Source organism: Oncorhynchus mykiss, chromosome 6, assembly GCF_057628025.1.
Source record: "Oncorhynchus mykiss isolate SJ-2025 chromosome 6, ASM5762802v1, whole genome shotgun sequence".
In the NCBI taxonomy this organism is placed as follows: Eukaryota; Metazoa; Chordata; class Actinopteri; order Salmoniformes; family Salmonidae; genus Oncorhynchus; species Oncorhynchus mykiss.
In genome coordinates, this window is record NC_143027.1 from 45,223,533 (window position 1) to 45,242,502 (window position 18,970).

Below are 18,970 nucleotides of genomic sequence, written 5' to 3' on the forward strand. Positions count from 1 at the left end.
TGTTAAATCAGGTGTAAATCAGGTGTTAAATGAGGTGAAAATTAGTCTGGAGTGCCACTTTAAGACCAACCAAAATCGGGTCATAGCTCTAACACAGGTAATGGATTTGATTTTGAGAGCGAAAGCACAGCCTATCTAGCCATGATGCACAGTGTCAATGGAAAGAGAGATGTGCCTTGTACCGGTAAACCTCGTAGCCTATTTAGAATTCTTTTTTTTTAAACAATAGCTCCCCCGCATGTTGTTGAATTTGATTAAAAGCCTCCAAGGTTAATAAGCAGCTTCGCCTAGGTGCGTATTTTTTATCCTAACCAATGCATAAGCCAAGTTGCCTATCAATAAAGGGGTTTTAAATGGTCTACTGAGAGTGGCTTAAAATAGGCTATTTTTTGTTTTTCCTTTTCACAATTCACATACCTGCATACTTAATTTCGCTTGTTCAAACTTGAACAAGCTTTAATATTATATGCCCGGGGAGCAAATGTTTGGCATGCCCATAGCTCAGACATAATGCAAATTACAATAGGCCTAAAGCCCTTATATCAGTGTGAACGCTATATATTTCTATATTACTGAACAATGTGGACTGCAAACATGTTCAACATATTTAGCAAAGATGGGATAGGCCTACATTTTGTTATTTTGTTTCCGCAGGCTAGTTTTTACAAACTAGGATTTAACGGACTAAGAATGGAATTGGAGTTGATGACAAGGAAATACATAAAAGACCGTAAATACACAACTTGAAGCAACCACATATTTAGCCCTGGAGGTACGTTCTGAGGGGTGAAGCCTCAACACACCTACAACTTATTTATTCATCAAAAGCCAGCCCTTGCATGCCACAGCCAGCTCTTGTGCTCATAATTCCCGCTGTGAAAATAGCCTAAATATTTCTGACACACCCCTGGACCTATAGTGCTACTGCCAGCGCTAAGATTTACCATTGCTTTAGGTTTGAAATAGAGCCCTTTATAGCCCCCAACCAGGACAGCCAGTTGCACCATGCCCAAACCAACATGACATTCACTGACTGTACAAAACCTTCCTAATATTGACTTGCACCCCCTTTTCCCCTCAGAACAGCCTCAATTCAATTCCACATTTTTATTTGTATCATTGGCCCATCCACCACCCCACCTTTTCCGAGGACAAAATTAAACTTTGTTTTTACAGCTTTTTATTTTGTTGTTACATTCTATACACATTTTACATACATGCCACTTTTTTTCTCTCCACAGTAATTACATAGCAAGAATACAGTTGTTTGATATACATTACATCTGGATAGATAGTACGTAAACATGTGGTATACATTTTATATCGTGTACATTATATGTTGTGTTTTCAGTCATAACCATTATAGAACATGAGCTTTTAAACCCACCCCTCAGCTACTCTCAGCTCATCCCACCTATCTCCTTAAACCGCCCTCTTATGATTTCCATGTACCATATACTGTGCTGGGATGTTTCACATAAATTCTGAACATTTCTAATCGCATACAGATTGTAAATGAAAGATGAATAATTGTACTAAATGTATTATATTGTTGATTGTTTGACTATGGCTTTCCAAATCTCCCAACAGAGCTATTTGTAGGGTTCATTTAAGGTAAATGTGATTTTTCAACCATTCCTGAACCTGTGATCAGAAACAAGCTACATAGGGACCTGTGTTGACTCCAATGCTTCCCACAGTTGTGTAAAGTTGGCTTGATGTCCTTTGGGTGGTGGACCATTCTTGATACACACGGAAAACTGTTGAGTGTGAAAAACCCAGCAGCGTTGCAGTTCTTGACACACTCAAACTGGTGCACCTGGCACCTACTACCATACCCATTCAAAGGCACCCATTCAAAGACATACAGTGCCTTGCGAAAGTATTCGCAGTATTTTGCCACATTTCAGGCTTCAAACATAAAGATATAAAACTGTATTTTTTTGTGAAGAATCAACAACAAGTGGGACACAATCATTAAGTGGAACAACATTTATTGGATATTACAAACTTTTTTAACAAATCAAAAACTGAAAAATTGGACGTGCAAAATTATTCAGCCCCTTTACTTTCAGTGCAGCAAACTCTCTCCAGAAGTTCAGTGAGGATCTCTGAATGATCCAATGTTGACCTAAATGACTAATGATGATAAATACAATCCACTTGTGTGTAATCAAGTCTCTGTAGAAATGCAACTGCACTGTGATAGTCTCAGAGGTCTGTCAAAAGCACAGAGAGCATCATGAAGAACAAGGAACACACCAGGCAGGTCCAAGATACTGTTGTGAAGAAGTTTAAAGCCGGATTTGGATACAAAAAGATTTCCCAAGCTTTAAACATCCCAAGGAGCACTGTGCAAGCGATAATATTGAAATGGAAGGAGTATCAGACCACTGCAAATCTACCAAGACCTGGCCGTCCCTCTAAACTTTCAGCTCATACAAGGAGAAGACTGATCAGAGATGCAGCCAAGAGGCCCATGATCACTCTGGATGAACTGCAGAGATCTACAGCTGAGGTGGGAGACTCTGTCCATAGGACAACAATCAGTCGTATATTGCACAAATCTGGCCTTTATGGAAGAGTGGCAAGAAGAAAGCCATTTCTTAAAGATATCCATAAAAAGTGTTGTTTAAAGTTTGCCACAAGCCACCTGGGAGACACACCAAACATGTGGAAGAAGGTGCTCTGGTCAGATGAAACCAAAATTGAACTTTTTGGCAACAATGCAAAACGTTATGTTTGGCGTAAAAGCAACACAGCTCATCACCCTGAACACACCATGCCCACTGTCAAACATGGTGGTGGCAGCATCATGGTTTGGGCCTGCTTTTCTTCAGCAGGGACAGGGAAGATGGTTAAAATTGATGGGAAGATGGATGGAGCCAAATACAGGACAATTCTGGAAGAAAACCTGATGGAGTCTGCAAAAGACCTGAGACTGGGACGGAGATTTGTCTTCCAACAAGACAATGATCCAAAACATAAAGCAAAATCTACAATGGAATGGTTAAAAAATAAACATATCCAGGTGTTAGAATGGCCAAGTCAAAGTCCAGACCTGAATCCAATCGAGAATCTGTGGAAAGAACTGAAAACTGCTGTTCACAAATGCTCTCCATCCAACCTCACTGAGCTCGAGCTGTTTTGCAAGGAGGAATGGGAAAAAATGAGACATACCCCAAGCGACTTACAGCTGTAATCGCAGCAAAAGGTGGTGCTACAAAGTATTAACTTAAGGGGGCTGAATAATTTTGCACGCCCAATTTTTCAGTTTTTGATTTGTTAAAAAAGTTTGAAATATCCAATAAATGTCTTTCCACTTCATGATTGTGTCCCACTTGTTGTTGATTCTTCACAAAAAATACAGTTTTATATCTTTATGTTTGAAGCCTGAAATGTGGCAAAAGGTCGCAAAGTTCAAGGGGGCCGAATACTTTTGCAAGGCACTGTATTTTGTCTTGCCCATTCACCCTCTGAATAGCACGCATACAAAATCCATGTCTCAAATCTCAAAAGTCTTAAAAATGATTCTTTCACCTTTCTACTCCCCTTCATCTACATTGATTGAAGTGGATTTAACAAGTGACATCAATAAGGGATCACAGCTTTTAGCTGGATTCACCTGGTCAGTCTATATCATTGAAAGAGCAGAGAGTAAGAGAGAGAAGGTGCTTGGGTAACTGTGGGATTCTTTAAAAAATAACTCTCCATTTTGTGAGGAAAAACTTGTTCTGATAGGCTGGGCCAGACTCCCCAGTGGGTGGTTCTGGCTGCCAAGGGGGTGGCCCTATGCCCTCCAAGGCCCACCCATGGCTGCACTCCTGCCCAGTCATGTGAAATCCTTAGATTAGGGTCTTATGAATTTATTGAAATAACTGTTTCCTTATATGAACTTTAACTCAGTAAAAATCTTTGAAATTGTTGCATGTTGCATTGATATTTTTGTTCAGTATATATTTAATGAAGGCAAATTGCCTGGGTTATCAAATTCTCAAGTGCTGTCAGAATAGATTCATGCATATAGCCTATATATGAAAGCAACTTCAGGATATTTTTGTAGAATTGAGAAGATGCCTAAAATTCTTATTTCTGTTGTGAAATATTGTATGACTATGATGACAAAATAGATGTGCTCCATTCAAACAGGCTGACTATTTGTCATGTCCAGCATCCAAGAAAGAGAGAGGAGGAAAACCTGCACTATTAATCCTGATGCATTTGAGTGAAAAGCCCCAGTGATCAGATAAAAGCAATTTGCTCTCTGCTGATATTTGTAAAGGGCTGTCCTCTGTGAGTATAATTCACTTCCAGCAATCATCTCTCGCCCCCCCCCCCCCCTTCAATCTCTCTATCTATAACAATGAGCCATGGCACACACAAGCCCCAGGCCTAGGGACTCATCAATTAGAGCTGAGGCGGAGTCAAGTCATCCTCCTCAATCTCCCCTCTCGGTTCCTTCTCTGCACATAATATAACACAGGAAACTGAAACAATGTGCCCTCATAGCCTCACAGGCAAAACTGGAGCACTTGTGTAAGAAGCTATTTGGTACAGCCAGATAATCGTGAATAATATAATTCTAATATTACATAATTATTTGAGAAGTTTCTATAGTTATTTTGGTAATTGTTGCTATCTGTTATAGTTTTGTCTGTGCAGGTATTTTTGAAATTGTTGCTATCTGTGTTTGTTCAGTTATGAGTTGATTCCAAGGTGAACCTGCTGACATTTCAGTAACCAAACACTTCATTTTCCAACTCAGGGGGTCATTGGAGTGGTTTTATCTTGATGTGACTTTAAGGTGTGAAAGTCAAAGGGTATTTTAGGGAGTGACAATGAACAGACATAGTAATATATTTGTCATAGTACTTCAGGGAGACACATTTTATGTGCTGTCATATTTCATCATCACAGTGTAACCCACAAGGTTCTGTGGTTCCTAGTGCAGCAGGTGGCCTAGTGGTTAGAGCGTTGGGCCAGTAATCACAAGGTTGTTAGATTGAATCCCTGAGCTGACAAGGTAAAAATCTGTCGTTCTACCCCTAGGCTAGGCTTTCATTGTAAATAATATTTTGTTATTTTAACTGACTTGCCTAGTTAAATAAAGGTTAAAAATAAATGTGTACACTGCAAACAAAAATGTAGTTAGGACGTCCACCGATCGACATGGTCTAATTTATATTATAAAGAAAGTGATATTCAGTGATGACTCAAATCGCTACTACAGATGCGTTCTCATGCAGTTAAGTGAATTGTTCAAACTTAAAAGTACCATCCTCTGATCAAACTGTTAAAATCAAATTAAATTGAACTTACTTATGCTGTAAGATGGCGCCAGAGAAGAAGGCAGACGTTTTACGTGACCCCAACCGATTGTGTTTTTTTGAGAGTTTATTTATGTTGTTTGTAACTTTTTTATTTGATGATTTGGTACATAATGTTGCCGCTACTGCATCTTATGACCGAAAATAACTTCTGGACATCAGGACTGCCATTACTCACCACGGACTGGCAGAATCCCTTTTTTCTTTTAACGAGTCTGACGAGGCCTATGCGAACGATATACTGCTTTCTCGGGAACAGGCCCAGATCCCCATGATTTATGTGAAGAGGAGGCGGAGAAAAAGGGGCCGGAGGGCAGGTTGCCTTCTGAGAATTCGTAGGCAATTGAATAAAATCCCACTTCTTTCCATTCTGCTAGCAAATGTGCAATCTATGGACAATAAAATTGATGAACTACGAGGAAGATGAAACTACCAACGGGACATTCAAAACTAATATCTTATGCTTCACGGAGACGTGGCTGAACGATGACACCATCAACATACAGCTGGCTGTTTGTACGCTGCACGGGCAGGATAGAAAAGTCACGTCTGATAAAACAAGGGGCGGCAGACTATGTATTTTTGTAAATAACTGCTGGTGCACAATATCTCAGGAGGTCTCAAGCTATTGCTCGCCTAGAGAGTTTTCATCTGTATTTTTTATAGCTGTTTACATACCACCACAGTCAGAGGCTGGCACTAAGACAACATTGAAGGAGCTGTATTTCGCCATAAGCAAACAAGAAAATGCTCACCCAGAGTCGGGGCTCCTAGTGGCCAGGGACTTTAATGCAGGGAAACTTAAATCTGTTTTACCAAATTTCTATCAGCATGTTAATTAAATGTGCAACCAGAGGGAAAAAAACTCTGGACCACCTTAACTCCACACACAGAGACACATACAAAGCTCTCACGCCCTCCATTTGGCAAATCTGACGAGAATTCTATCTTCCGGATTCCTGCTTACAAGCAGGAAGCACCAGTGACGAGATCAATAAAAAAGTGGTCAGATGAAGCAGATGCTAAGCTACAGGACTGTTTTGTTAGCACATACTGGAATATGTTCCGGGATTCCTCCGATGGCATTGAGTAGTACACCACATCAGTCACTGGCTTCATCAGTAAGTGTATGGATGATGTTACCCTCACAGTGACCGTACGTGTCATGTATTGTCATGTTGTGTCTTGTTCCTGTTCTTTCTCTTCACCCTGTCTCCCTCTGCTGGTCGTATTGGGTTGCCTTCTCTTCCCCTCCTTCCCCCAGCTGTTCCTTGTCTTCTCTAACTACCTCGTTCACCCTTTTCCCACCTGTTCCCTTTTTCCCTCTGATTGGGTCTCTATTTCTCTCTCTGTTCCTGCTTCTGTCTTTGTCAGATTCTCGTTTGAGTTTCTCATGCCAGAACCAAACTATCGTCTTGTTTGCTTCAACCTTGTCCTGTCCTGTCGGAATCTGCCTGTTCATCTGAGGCTACGTGTGATCAGGTACCTCTGTCCTCTACAACCCAGCTAATCCCCTCTGCTGCTAGAAGAGGACTCTAACCCAGCTATTCTCCTCTGCTGCTAGAAGGGGAACTCTTCTGTGATATTCAGAAGGACTTTATGTTTCATTTGTCGCCCTCTCTGTGGGTTGTTTATTTTGCCATCATATCCATTTGAAGAGGATCTATGTCTTACCTGTGTTTCGACATTAAAGAACTCTGTTTTTGTTAAACCGCTTTTGGGTCCTCAATCACGTGCATGACAGAAGAATCTGACCAAGAATGGACCCAGCGACTTCGGATCCTCTCCACTCAGCCGTCGAGATCCAGGGAGCGATGCTAGGCAGACACGAGCAGGAATTGTCTGCTGCTCGACATACCGTTGAGACCCTGGCCGCCCAAGTCTCCAACCTCACAGAACAGATTCACCATCTCTGCCTCGATCCACCGGCCACTTCCAGGGCTTTCGAATCTACGGAGCCCAGAATCAATAACCCGCCGTGTTACTCTGGGGAGCCCACTGAATGCCGCTCGTTCCTCACCCAGTGTGATATTGTGTTTTCTCTCCAGCCCAACACTTACTCCAGGAGCACAGCTCGTATCGCCTACGTCATATCTCTCCTTACTGGACGGGCTCGTGAGTGGGGCACGGCAATCTGGGAGGCAAGGGCTGAGTGTACTAACCAGTATCAGGACTTTAAGGAGGAGATGATACGGGTTTTTGATCGTTCTGTTTTTGGGGAGGAAGCTTCCAGGGCCCTGTCTTCCCTATGTCAAGGTAATCGATCCATAACAGACTACTCTATTGAGTTTCGCACTCTTGCTGCCTCCAGTGACTGGAACGAGCCGGCTTTGCTCGCTCGTTTTCTGGAGGGTCTCCGCGCGGAGGTAAAGGATGAGATTCTCTCCCGGGAGGTTCCTTCCAGCGTGGATTCCTTGATTGAACTCGCTATTCGCATAGAGCGACGGGTTGATCTTCGTCACCGAGCTCGTGGAAAGGAGCTCGCGTTCTCCGTTGCCCCCCTCTCCGCATCACTACCATCTTCCTCTGCCGGCTCGGGTGCTGAGCCTATGCAGCTGGGAGGTATCCGCATCTCGACTAAGGAGAGGGAACGGAGAATCACCAACCGCCTCTGTCTCTATTGCGGTTCTGCTGGTCATTTTGTCACTTCATGTCCAGTAAAAGCCAGAGCTCATCAGTAAGCGGAGGGCTACTGGTGAGCGCTACTACTCCTGTCTCTCCTTCAAGATCCTGCACTACCTTGTCGGTCCATCTACGCTGGACCGGTTCGTCAGCTTCCTGCAGTGCCTTGATAGACTCTGGGGCGGAGGGCTGTTTTATGGACGAGACCTGGGCTCGGGAACATGACATTCCTCTCAGACAGTTAAGGGAGCCCACGGCCTTGTTCGCTTTGGATGGTAGTCCTCTCCCCAGGATTCAGCGTGAGACGCTACCTTTAACCCTCACTGTCTCTGGTAATCATAGCGAAACCCTTTCTTTTTTAATTTTTCGTTCACCTTTTACACCTGTTGTTTTGGGCCATCCCTGGCTAGTTTGTCATAATCCTTCTATTAATTGGTCTAGTAATTCTATCCTCTCCTGGAACGTCTCTTGTCATGTGAAATGTTTAATGTCTGCTATCCCTCCTGTTTCCTCTGTCTCTTCTTCACAGGAGGAGCCTGGTGATTTGACAGGGGTGCCGGAGGAATATCACGATCTGCGCACGGTGTTCAGTCGGTCCAGGGCCACCTCTCTTCCTCCACACCGGTCGTATGATTGTAGTATTGATCTCCTTCCGGGAACCACTCCCCCCCGGGGTAGACTATACTCTCTGTCGGCTCCCGAACGTAAGGCTCTCGAAGATTATTTGTCTGTAGCTCTTGACGCCAGTACCATAGTCCCCTCCTCCTCTCCCGCCGGAGCGGGGTTTTTTTTTTGTCAAAAAGAAGGACGGGTCTCTGCGCCCCTGCATAGATTATCGAGGGCTGAATGACATAACAGTGAAGAATCGTTATCCGCTTCCTCTTATGTCTTCAGCCTTCGAGATCCTGCAGGGAGCCAGACTTTTCACTAAGTTGGACCTTCGTAACGCTTACCATCTCGTGCGCATCAGGGAAGGGGACGAGTGGAAGACGGCGTTTAACACTCCGTTAGGGCACTTTGAATACCGGGTTCTTCCTTTCGGCCTCGCTAACGCTCCAGCTGTCTTTCAGGCATTAGTCAATGACGTCCTGAGAGACATGCTGAACATCTTTGTTTTCGTTTACCTTGACGATATCCTGATTTTTTCACCGTCACTCCAGATTCATGTTCAGCACGTTCGACGTGTCCTCCAGCGCCTTTTAGAGAATTGTCTTTTTGTGAAGGCTGAGAAGTGCACTTTTCATGCCTCCTCCGTCACATTTCTCGGTTCTGTTATTTCCGCTGAAGGCATTAAGATGGATCCCGCTAAGGTCCAAGCTGTCATTGATTGGCCCGTCCCTAAGTCACGCGTCGAGCTGCAGCGCTTTCTCGGCTTCGCGAACTTCTATCGTCGTTTCATCCGTAATTTCGGTCAGGTGGCAGCTCCTCTCACAGCCCTTACTTCTGTCAAGACGTGCTTTAAGTGGTCCGTTTCCGCCCAGGGAGCTTTTGATCTCCTCAATAATCGTTTTACATCCGCACCTATCCTTGTTACACCTGACGTCTCTAGACAGTTCGTTGTCGAGGTTGACGCGTCAGAGGTGGGCGTGGGAGCCATTCTTTCTCAGCGCTCCCTCTCCCACGACAAGGTCCACCCTTGCGCGTATTTTTCTCATCGCCTGTCGCCGTCGGAACGTAACTATGATGTGGGAAACCGCGAACTGCTCGCCATCCGCTTAGCCCTAGGCGAATGGCGACAGTGGTTGGAGGGGGCGACCGTTCCTTTTGTCGTTTGGACTGACCATAGGAACCTTGAGTACATCCGTTCTGCCAAACGACTTAATGCGCGTCAGGCTCGTTGGGCGCTGTTTTTTGCTCGTTTCGAGTTCGTGATTTCTTATCGTCCGGGCTCTAAGAACACCAAGCCTGATGCTTTATCTCGTCTCTTCAGTTCTTCAGTAGCCTCCACTGACCCCGAGGGGATTCTCCCTGAGGGGCGTGTTGTCGGGTTGACTGTCTGGGGAATTGAGAGGCAGGTAAAGCAAGCACTCACTCACACTCCGTCGCCGCGCGCTTGTCCTAGGAACCTTCTTTTCGTTCCCGTTCCTACTCGTCTGGCCGTTCTTCAGTGGGCTCACTCTGCCAAGTTAGTCGGCCACCCTGGCGTTCGGGGTACGCTTGCTTCCATTCGCCAGCGTTTTTGGTGGCCCACCCGGGAGCATGACACGCGTCGTTTCGTGGCTGCTTGTTCGGTCTGCGCGCAGACTAAGTCCGGTAACTCCCCTCCTGCCGGCCGTCTCAGGCCGCTTCCCATTCCCTCTCGACCGTGGTCTCACATCGCCTTAGATTTTATCACCGGACTGCCATCGTCAGCGGGGAAGACTGTTATTCTTACGGTTGTCGATAGGTTCTCTAAGGCGGCTCATTTTATTCCCCTTGCTAAGCTCCCTTCTGCTAAAGAAACGGCACAAATCATCATCGAGAATGTTTTCAGAATTCATGGCCTTCCGTCAGACGTCGTTTCGGACAGGGGTCCGCAATTCACGTCTCAATTTTGGAGGGAGTTTTGCCGTTTGATTGGGGCTTCCGTCAGTCTCTCTTCCGGCTTTCACCCCCAGTCTAACGGTCAAGCAGAACGGGCCAATCAGACTATTGGTCGCATCTTACGCAGTCTTTCTTTTCGTAACCCTGCGTCTTGGTCAGAACAGCTCCCCTGGGCAGAATACGCCCACAACTCGCTTCCTTCGTCTGCGACCGGGCTATCTCCTTTTCAGAGTAGCCTCGGGTACCAGCCTCCGCTGTTCTCGTCTCAGTTCGCCGAGTCCAGCGTCCCCTCCGCTCAGGCTTTTGTCCAACGTTGCGAGCGCACCTGGAAGAGGGTCAGGTCTGCACTTTGCCGTTATAGGGCGCAGACTGTGAGAGCCGCTAATAAGCGTAGAACTAAGAGTCCTAGATATTGTCGCGGTCAGAGAGTTTGGCTCTCCACTCAGAACCTTCCCCTTAAGACAGCTTCTCGCAAGTTGACCCCGCGGTTCATTGGTCCGTTCCGTATTTCTCAGATCATTAATCCTGTCGCAGTGCGACTTCTTCTTCCGCGATATCTTCGTCGCGTCCACCCGGTCTTCCATGTCTCCTGTGTTAAGCCCGTTCTTCGCGCCCCCGCTCGTCTTCCCCCCCCCCATCCTTGTCGAGGGCGCACCTATCTACAGGGTCCGTAAGATTTTGGACATGCGTCCTCGGGGCCGTGGTCATCAGTACCTAGTGGATTGGGAGGGGTACGGTCCTGAGGAAAGGAGTTGGGTTCCCTCTCGGGACGTGCTGGACCGTTCGCTGATCGATGATTTCCTCCGTTGCCGCCAGGTTTCCTCCTCGAGTGCGCCAGGAGGCGCTCGGTGAGTGGGGGGGTACTGTCATGTATTGTCATGTTGTGTCTTGTTCCTGTTCTTTCTCTTCACCCTGTCTCCCTCTGCTGGTCGTATTGGGTTGCCTTCTCTTCCCCTCCTTCCCCCAGCTGTTCCTTGTCTTCTCTAACTACCTCGTTCACCCTTTTCCCACCTGTTCCCTTTTTCCCTCTGATTGGGTCTCTATTTCTCTCTCTGTTCCTGCTTCTGTCTTTGTCAGATTCTCGTTTGAGTTTCTCATGCCAGAACCAAACTATCGTCTTGTTTGCTTCAACCTTGTCCTGTCCTGTCGGAATCTGCCTGTTCATCTGAGGCTACGTGTGATCAGGTACCTCTGTCCTCTACAACCCAGCTAATCCCCTCTGCTGCTAGAAGAGGACTCTAACCCAGCTATTCTCCTCTGCTGCTAGAAGGGGAACTCTTCTGTGATATTCAGAAGGACTTTATGTTTCATTTGTCGCCCTCTCTGTGGGTTGTTTATTTTGCCATCATATCCATTTGAAGAGGATCTATGTCTTACCTGTGTTTCGACATTAAAGAACTCTGTTTTTGTTAAACCGCTTTTGGGTCCTCAATCACGTGCATGACAGTACGTACTGTACATACCCCAACCAGAAGCCATGGATTACAGGCAACATCACTGAGCTAAAGGCTAGAGCTGTCTCTTTAAAGGAGTGGGACTCTAACCCGAAAGACTATAAAAAATCCCGCTATGCCCTCTGACGAACCATCAAACAGGCAAAGCATCAATACAGGACTAAGATCGAATCGTACTACACTGGCTCTGACACTCCTCGGATGTGGCAGGGCTTGCAAACCATTACAGACTATAAAGGGAAGCACAGCCGAGAGCTGCACAGTGACACAAGCCTACCAGACCAGCTAAATTACATCTATGCTCGCTTCGAGGCAAATAACACTGAAACATGCATGAGAGCACCAGCTGTTCTGGAAGACTGTGTGATCACGCTCTCCGCAGCTGATGTGAATAAGACCTTTAAACAGGTCAACATTCAGAAGGCCGCAGGGTCAGAAGGATTACCAGGATGTGTACTGCGAGCATACGCTGACCAACTGGCAAGTGTCTTCACTGACATTTTCAACCTCTGCCTGTCTGAGTCTAAAATACCAACATGTTTTAAGCAGACTACCATAGTGCCTGTGCCCAAGAACACTAAGGTAACCTGCCTAAATGCCTACCAACCATGTCTGTTGCCAAGAAGTGCTTTGAAAGGCTGGTCATGGCTCACATCAACACCATTATCCCAGAATCCCTAGACCAAAACTAATTTGTATACCGCCCCAACAGATCCACCGATGATGCAATCTCTATTGCACTCCACACAGCCCTTTACCACCTGGACAAAAGGTACACCTATGTGAGAATGATATTCATTGACTACAGCTCAGCGTTCAACACCATAGTGCCCTCAAAGCTCATCAATAAGCTAAGGACTCTGGGACTAAACACCTCCCTCTGCAACTGGATCCTAGACTTCCTGACGGGTCCCCCCAGTTGTTAAGGGTAGGTAACAACACATCTGCCACGCTGATCCTCAACACAGGGGACCCTCAGGGGTGCGTGCTCAGTCCCCCCCCCCCCCCCCCCTGTACTCCCTGTTCACTCATGACTGCACGGCCAGACACGACTCCAACACCATCATTAAGTTTGCAGATGACACAGCAGTGGTAGGCCTGATCACCGACAACGATGAGACAGTCTGTAGGGAGGAGGTCAGACACCTAGCCGTGTGGTGCCAGAACAACAACCTCTCCCCCAACGTGATCAAGACAAAGGAGATGATTGTGGACTACTGGAAAAAGAGGACCGAGAACACCCCCATTCTCATCGATGGGGCTGCAGTGGAGCAGGTTGAGAGCTTCAAGTTCCTTGGTGTCCACATCACCAACAAACTAACATGGTCCAAGCACACCAAGACAGTCGTGAAGAGGACACGACAATATCTATTCACCCTCAGGAGACTGAAAATATTCTAGATCTGCACCATCAAGAGCATCCTGACTGGTTGCGTCACTGCCTGGTATGGCAACTGCTCGGCCTCCGACAGCAAGGCACTACAGAGGGTAGTGCGAACTGCCCAGTACATAACTGGGGCTAAGCTTCCTGCAATCCAGGACCTCAATACCAAGCGGTGTCAGAGGAAGGCCCTAAAAATGGTCAGACTCCAGCCACCCTAGTCATAGACTTTTCTCTCTGCTACCGCACAGCAAGCGGTACCGGAGCGCCAAGTCTAGGGCCAAGAGGCTTCGAAAACAGCTTCTATTCCCAAGCCATAAGACTTCTTTACACCTAATCAAATGGCTAACCAGACTATTTGCATTGCCCCCCCATTTACACCGCTGCTACTCTCTGTTATTATCATCTGTGCATAGTCACTTTAATAACTCTACCTACATGTACATATTACCTCAACTAACCAGTTCCCCCGCACATTGACTCTGTACCGGTACCCCCCTGTATATTGTCTCGCTATTGTTATTTCACTGCCGCTCGTTAATTACGTGTTACTTTTATTTCTTATTCTTATCCATATTTTTTTTTAACCAGTAAGCATTTCACTGTAAGGTCTACCTGTTGTATTCAGCACATGTGACGAATAAAATTAGATTTGATAGTGATCATCAAATCAAATCAAATGTATTTATATAGCCCTTCGTACGTCAGCTGATATCTCAAAGTGCTGTACAGAAACCCAGCCTAAAACCCCAAACAGCAAGCAATGCAGGTGTAGAAGCATGATAAATTATAATGATCTATAATGAACTCTTAGAAGTTTTCCCTACAAGATAATAAGCAAACCATCTATGTCACTGTATATATTGGCTAATATTTAGAACATTGTGATGGCCACCTCCGCTGTAAAGTGTCCTAGCTATAGTTCAAGGGTGAGTTTAATTTGAAGGACCAAGCAAATTATTATATTTTGTAAAGAGAGCGAGAGGTGGTTATATTTTAATAGACAAAGAATTGATATAACCAAGGTCGTCGTGAGCGTGGTACAACTGGGGATATATTATCTAATGAATAATATCTGTCTTTCTGATCACATTCAGTATCAGCTACTGGCTCTCAGAAATTTCACAAAAACCAAAAATGTTTTTGAGATACAACATCTATCTACCTGTCAAACTGTCTGTGCTGATCATCATTGACACGAAAGCCTTTTACAGTATCTTTGTTTTTTTTTATGTATTATTTCTTACATTGTTAGCCCAGAAATATTTTTGTGTTATTACATACATCCAGGAAGAACTATTGGATATCAGAGTGGTGGTAACTCACCAGCACTACCAGCATTACGACCAGGAATATGACTTTCCCAAAGCAGATCCTTTGTTTCCACCCCCCATGGCAATTGAACTGATTCCAGAAGCGGACCCAAAACAGTGGTCTTCTAGTCCAATTTAGGAGGTGTGCACACCACCCACCGCTTCCGAATATATTACTTGCTGATGTTCAGTCTCTGGATAATACATTTGACAAGCTCAGGGCGAGGGTCTCTTTCCAGAGAGACATCAGTGATTGTAACATACTCTGCTTCACGGAAGCATGGCTCTCTCGGGATATACTGTCTGAATCGGTCCAGCCAGTTGGCTTCTCATTTCTTTGCGCAGACAGGAATAAATATCTCTCCGGGAAGAAGAAGGGCAGGGGAGTATGTTTCATGATTAACGACTCATGGAACTAAAGTCCTTTGTTCCACCGATTTAGAATACCTCCCAATCAAATGCGGACCGTATTATCTCACAAGATAATTTTCGTTGGTTATAGTCACGGCCGTGTAAATCCCCCCTCAATCTGATACCACAACAGCCCTCAAATAACTCCACTGGACTTTATGCAAACTGGAAACCACATATCCTGAAGTTGCATTCATGGTTGCTGGGGATTTTAAAGAAGCAAATTTTAGAAAAAGGCTGCCGAAGTTTTATCAACATTTCGACTGTAGTACTCGCGTTGCCAAAACACTTGACCACTGTTACTCCAACTTGCTAAGGAATATTCAACGCCGGTCTGACCAATCGCAATCCATGCTTCAAGATTGTTTTGATCACTGGGATATGTCCCGGGTAGCTTCTGAGAATAATATATGCGAATACACTCGTTGACTGAGTTTATCAGGAAGAGTATAGGAGATGTTGTACCAACTGTGACTATTAAAAACTACCCTAACCAGAAACCGTGGATAGATGGCAGCATTCGCGCAAAACTGAAAGGGCCAACCACCACATTTAACCTTGGCAAGATGACTGGGAATATGGCAGAATACAATCAGTAGTTATTCCCTCCACAAGGCAATCAAACAGGCAAAACGTCAGTATAGAGAGAAAGTGGAGTAGCAAATCAACAGCTCAGACATGAGACGTATGTAGCAGGGTCTACAGACAATCATGGAAAGGAAAACCTTGTGGACACCTTCTTTGCCCGCTTTTAGGATAACACAGTGCCACCCGACTTGGCCCGGTACCAAGGATTGTGGGCTCTCCTTCTCTCTGGCCAATGTGAGTAAAACATTTAAGCGTGTTAACCCTCGCAATTGCTGCCGGCCCAGACGGCATCCCTAGTCGGGTCCTCAGAGCACGCGCAAACCATCTGGCTGGTGTGTTTACGGACATATTCAATCAATCCCTATCCCAGTCTGCTGTCCCCACATGCTTCAAGATGGCCACCATTGTTCCTGTACCCAAGAAGGCAAAGGTAACTGAACTAAATGACTATTTCTGTCACTGAACTAAATGACTACTTCTGTCATCATGAAGTGCTTTGAGAGACTACTTAAGGATCATATCACTTCTACCTCACCTGTCACCCTAGACCCACTTCAATTTGCTTACCGCCCCAATAGATCCACAGACGATGCAATCGCCATCACACTGCACTCTGCCCTATCCCATCTAGTCAGGATGAATACACATGTAAGAATGCTGTTCATTGACTATAGCTTAGCTTTCAACACCATAGTACCATCCAAGCTCATCATTAAGCTCGAGGCCCTGGGTCTGGACCTTGCCATGTGCAACTGGGTCCTGGACGTCTTGACATCCTGCCCGCAGATGGTGAGGGTAGGAAACAAAACCTCCAGTTCTCTGATCCGCAACACTGGGAGGGTGGTGCCAGGAAAATAACCTCTCGAACAACGTCAACAAAACAAAGGAGATGATTGTGGACTTCAGGAAACAGCAGAGGGAGCACTCCCCTATCCACATCGATGGGACAGCAGTGGAGAAGGTGGAAAGCTTTAAGTTCCTCGGCGTACATATCACAGACAAACTGAAATGGTCCACTCACACAGACAGTGTGGTGAAGAAGGCACAACAGCGCCTCTTCAACCTAAGGAGACTGAAGACATGTGGCATGTCACCTAAAACCCTCACAAACTTTTACAGATGCACATTTGAGAGCATCCTGCCGGGCTGTATCACTGCTTGGTATGGCAACTGCATGGCCCGCATCCGCAGAGCTCTCCAGAGGGTAGTGCGGGGGAAAACTACCTGCCCCGCAGGACACCTACATATTACGATGTCACAAGAAGGCCAAAAAGACTTACAACCACCCGAGCCACGACTTGTTCACCCCGCTATCATCCAGAAGGCGTGGTCAGTACAGGTGCATCAAAGCTGAGACCGAGAGACTGAAAAACAGCTTCTATCTCAAGGCCATCAGACTGTTAAATAGCCATCCCTAGCACATAGAGGCTGCTGCCTACTATATACATTGACTTGAAATCACTATCCACTTGAATAAATGGAACGCTATCTTGCATTACCTATCTCATATGTGTATACTGTATCCTATACTATCCTACAGTATCTTATTCTATGCCGCTCTGACATTGCTCATTCATATATTTTTAATTCCATTCCTTTACTTAGATTTGTGTGTATTGGTTATATTGTCTGTAATTGTTAGATATTACTGCACTGTCGGAGCTAGAAGTACAAGCATTTCGCTACACATCTTATAACATCTGCTAAACATGTATGTGACCAATAAAATTTTATTTGAAAATCAGAATCTCGGAATGTACAGTAAATAGTGGCATTGTTCCAGACAAACAATGGTTGTAGTCTGCCATTGTTCCAGACAAAAGATGTCTGTAGTCTGCCATTGTTCCAGACAAAGGATGGCTGTAGTCTGCCATTGTTCCAGACAAAGGATGGTTGCAGTCTGCCATTGTTGCTCAGACAATCAACTAGCTGTCCATGAAGTAAGCAGACACAACCTCTCAGAGGAGAGGAACTGACAGAGAGGGAGCACTGACGGGCAGAATCAATTTGGACAAAATAAATAGAGTGGCCGGGGTCAATTACATTCAAGCCACCTACACACACTCACGCACGAACACACACCACCTGCAAATACTGTATGCTTACACACACACACCCACGCACGCATACACGCACACCCCACCTGCGAACCTGCACACACACACACACACACACAGTCCTGCCGGAGAGAGAGAGAGAGACAAAGTGAGATAATGAGAGAGAGAGACAGAGCGAGTATGTGTGTGAGAGAGAGAGAAAGAGAGAAAGAGAGAGAGCGAGGGTTTGTGTCTGACTACCCATACTTGCTCCCTAAATAGTAGGCTGTTTGAGTATGCGAAAAAATAAAGTTTAACAGTATGCGACATTTTGAAAATCAAGTATACTGTGCCAGGATGTCATACTCATTTCGATTTTGACAAAAGCTGATAAATTAGATATGGGGATGCAGTACTGAAATCAACAAATAGCAAAGATGCATTCTAATAGAATTCAAGGCACACTTTTCCCAAATTCATTGGTAGAGATGGGCTGTGAGTGGTAGACCTGAGATCTATTCAAGTAGAAAACAAAAAAACTAGGCTACTTAATTGGGAAGATGTCGAATAGCGTTTCAGTATGCTAGTATGGGTATTCAGACATGGCCAGGGACTCTGTCTCCACTACTCAATGAAGATCAGGTTGTGCAGACTGAGGCAGTCAGTCGATAAATGAACTGTCATGCAAGTGCCTCACCTACAACCTTCTCTTAATTGCCATCAGTATTTATAGATAAGGGCCACCATCCTAAGGTGCTGTAGGTTATGCTACAACTGTACCATGTGAAACTGTGCCATCTGTCAGTTATAATACAGGCATTTAACTACGATTTCAGAAAAGTTTTATACTTACAATGTTTTACATCCTGTTTTTGTCCCCAGAAACACCCATATTGAATAGTATTTTGTTTTCCTACCTCACATACAGTACAGTAGCTACATCCTTCTTGCTAAAACCTGTTAAACTCCAGACAATGAGCCATAGCCTAAAAGAGAACGCTATCCTTTCTGATGACAATGTTTGGAGGGATCATCAGTGTATCTTTAGGGGCGCTGGCTGGCTGCATGGCGTGGTGATCACTATAGATGACCATTATGTTATTTATATGCACTCTCTCTGTCTAGTCTTTCACTCTCTACTCTCTCTCCCTCCCTCTATCACCATAAATGAGCATTCTATTATTCTCTCTCTCTCTCTCTCTCTCTCTCTCTCTCTCTCACTCACTCACTCACTCACTCACTCACTCACTCACTCACTCACTCACTCACTCACACACTCTCACACTCTCTCTCTCACACACTCTCTCTCTCTCAC